Raw genomic sequence first — 3,754 nt, forward strand, 5'->3', positions numbered from 1 at the left:
TCATCTCTGGGCATGATCTGTCCACCCAAGCCTACACTGAGCCAGATTGATGGTCATCTCAGCTTAGCTCCCTGTCCAGGGCCTAGAGTGACCACTGGTGATCATCTTGGGCTTGTTGCTTGCCCAGCTCTCCCAAGTGGCACCCTGAGAGGGTTGTGCGCCTTGGGCTCACACCCACCAGAACCATGGTCTTCTCCTTTCAGGCCTGCCTGGTGCCAGCCTGGTGGTCATCTCAGGTTCTCTCTTTTCAGGGAATGTTCAGCTGCTAATCATTCAGATGTGACAGGTCAGCACACCCAGTGTGGACACTGCCTCGTTCCTCTCTGCCACCTGCTGGTGCATGTGTGACACAGCAGCCACACCTGCACTGCCTCCAGGGGAAGCAGTGATTTTACTTTTTAGGTGCTCCCACTAAAAAGATTGCTTTGTATTCCAGAAGAGACTTTGAATTTTTTGAACAGTGTGGGATTGTTGAGGACCATGGGTACTTTCAAAGATGTATTTTGCATTATGAAATTAAAGTAAAACTTTTAAGGGGTGGAATATTTTTATTTCTGTCAAGTTAACTAAATGGAACTATTCCTCTAGGTACGTCTATGAGGGCATTTCCAGGGAGCTTTACCGAGGCGAGAGGACCTGTCCTGAATGCGGGTGGTACCATCCTATGGGTTTCCAGGGTGAATAAAGAGGAGAAAGTGAGCAGAACATCGGCATTAACTTCTCTCTTGACCAAAGATGCTGTGTGAGCAGCTGCCTCTGGCTTCTGCTGCCATGCTGTCCCCACCATGAAGGACAATATCCTCCAAGTGTGAGCCAAAACAAACATTTCCTGTCTTAAACTGCTTCTTATTTATTTTGTTACAGCAATAAGTAGAGTAACTATTGGATTTCTATTCCTTGTGACTCCTTCTTATGGCAGGAACACACATCCTTCTCTATTCTACTCCCCAAAGGTAGGCATGCAAAGTGACCCACTCTTATTGATGAAATAGGAGGGGACTTAACATATGTGACTCAGAACATCTATCTAGAAATGTCTCAAAACAGCTGTGCTCATGAGTCCAGGGAGCAAGTCACCATTGAAGAGCCTGGTGGTTCACCTGTCAGATCTGTATAAAGAAGAAAGTAAGTACAGTTTTTATGATAATTGCACATCTATTGCTACTAGTTGCTCATTGTCCTGATATTCGCCATCAGCCTTGTTCTTGAAGGAAGTGTCTACCGGCAGGGGCTTGCTGACTAGGCTTCACTGACTGGCCTGGGAGCCTCACAGACCCGCCTGTCTCTGTATTCCCATCACGGGGATTACAAGCATGTGCAATCAAGCTTTGGTTTTTGCTTTCATGCCTCCGTAGATTCTGGGGAGGGAGGAGGAAGATTAGCCAGGTTTCTTCCTTCCCAGGCAAGCACTTTACCAAGTGAGCTACGCACTCTCTAAAACATACACATTCATCACTCTTGGAGAACTTTACCTTTAGGAATGATGGAAGATACTGTAGGATGGCCCTCTGATTGATTACAGTTCTCGTTCCTTTGTCTTTCTCTGGCACAGGGGCTACAAAATAAATAACTGTTTGAAAATACTTGCTGGATTAAGGATGTAGCTCCCAGGTAGAAAACTTGCAAGGCTTTGGGTTCAGTTTTTAGTTCCGTAAGAAATAACAGATAAAATACAACAAATACAACAAATGTTCCTTTTGGTTTTCTTGTACATGAGGAGTAGTCTTCTCTGGTGTCAGTGACACGAGGCGAAAGCCTGTTGATCACTTCTGGGGAAATGTTTGCTTTCTGCATACATGTGCTTCTTATGGTATGTGCTCTTAACTCTTAGTTTTTTTTTTTGTTTGTTTGTTTGTTTGTTTGTCTTTGTTTTTCCATCTAGAGGGTAGATTTAGTGGCTAGAACAACAATCATTTTGTGACAGAAAAAAAGCATTAAAACCTTGCTTCTGCTTCACCAAACCAACACCAGCAGCTGTAAAAAATCTCCAGACCTAAGATTAAACAAGAAAAAGCTTAGTTTGGCAAGCTACTGTTTGTTTTATTTATTTTTCTTTACAGCTTAACAAATATTAACTCTTAGAGCCACTGAAAATATTCTTTTCTTGAAAAGGCACTTCAAATTCAGGCATCCTTAAATATTTATATATTTATTCATACGTCAAGCGATATCTCAAATTCAAAAATGGGCACTGACAGAACATACTAAAAACATAAAAATAACACTTATTGCTTCAATGTCTTTTCTTTGAATTTTAGAATGTTTTCTTGCAATGTTAGCAGGTTATATATAAGGTATGTAAAGCATTTTAACATGAAATATTAATGAAAATGGATATTAAAGCTGTTCTCGTCAATGAAACTCACAGTTCAAAAGCCTAGTTCCTGAACTGCTAGCACGAGCATGATTATAGCACGTCATTTGTCATGTGACCTAAAGCAGTCAAAGCATTTCATAAATGAGCAATGAGTTGTGACTAAGCATCGCCGTGTTCCACATACGTTTGTACAAGAAAGGGATTACTAGGCCATGGCTCTTGCTTCTAAACCTGATGGCCTGAGTTTAATCCCAAGGACTCAGCAAGTGAAAGGAGAAAACCAACTTTCTTCAAGTTTTCTTCTGACTTCCATATATATATCATGGTGCATGTACCTAAATAAGTAAATAAGTAAATAAATAAATCCCTTACCCCAAATAAATAAATAAATAAATAAATAAATAAATAAATGAATAAATAAATAAATGAGTAAATAAATGAGTAAATAAATAAATAACTACTCTTACCTCAGAGAAATAAATAAACAAACAAACAGATAAATAAATAAATAAATGTGATTTTAAAAGAAAGAGATTGTTTAAAATAGAGGCAGTGTGTCTTCCAGTTTTCATTGACAGTTTAGCAAAGGAATGAAATCCTTAATGGGTTCCATTCCAGAATCTATAACTGCACAGCCCTCTTCCTGCAGAGTGGAATTCCTGAGCTGTGGGAGTCTACTGTTGCAGACTATGGACAGATTAAATTAACTGAGGAAAATGGTCTGTTAATCCCCCAGAGGTAGTATTAGCAGCAACCCTGAGGAAAAAAATATATATATTTTTTAGCGGAGATGACACCTAGGAAAAATAAAAGTGCTCCTTGAGAACTGGAACTTTTATGAAACAGACTGAGTGTGTCCAGACACTTTTCCTGATAACAAACAAAACACAAGCCCTGCCATGGGGAAATTTGATAGTGGTTTTATAATCATCTGTTTTGCTTGCAGGGCCATCTTTTGGCTCAGGTGGCTCTGTCCTTTGCTCAAGGTGTTCTCCAAAGAGCCATAGAAATTGAATCTGACTCAGTTCTCCATCTGTTGAGGAAACCCAAACTTCAGGGCTGCCTGAGATGTCACTCTGGAAAATTTAGATGCATGTGTTCTCCTTCCTTGCTCTGGGTTGTCCTTTATTCCCAGAGTTCCTATGGTTCACCACTTTCACACTTCCGTATTTTGTAATAGCTACCAAAAAAGTCAGGCTTGAAGAATCCTGACGCTCATACATGTTTGAATTATTGTAACTAAAATGGTTCTAAAGTATGACTCTTTGGCTTTAGGAGACTGTACAGATGAGGGTCCCCAAAGCCTAAACCACATTAGATTCATGGTAAAATTCACTCCCAAGAGCTCAAGATAGTGACTGATGCCTGGAACTGCACATTCAGGGAACAGAGACAGGAGTATTAACCATTTTATGTGAAATGGTGGGTGAGGTGGGA

The 3,754-nt window shown here is 40.3% G+C and overlaps 1 non-coding gene across 1 annotated transcript; it reads right to left on the reverse strand.

Moving 5' to 3' along the window:
• Positions 1-253: 253 nt before the first annotated feature.
• On the reverse strand, positions 254-384 carry LOC129691422 (small nucleolar RNA SNORA17). Its single transcript, XR_008722461.1, has one exon. It is a non-coding gene; the product is annotated as a small nucleolar RNA SNORA17 (small nucleolar RNA).
• Positions 385-3,754: the final 3,370 nt, after the last annotated feature.

This window comes from Psammomys obesus, unplaced genomic scaffold (genome assembly GCF_907164565.1).
Source record: "Psammomys obesus unplaced genomic scaffold, mPsaObe1.curated_primary_1811, whole genome shotgun sequence".
NCBI lineage: Eukaryota > Metazoa > Chordata > Mammalia > Rodentia > Muridae > Psammomys > Psammomys obesus.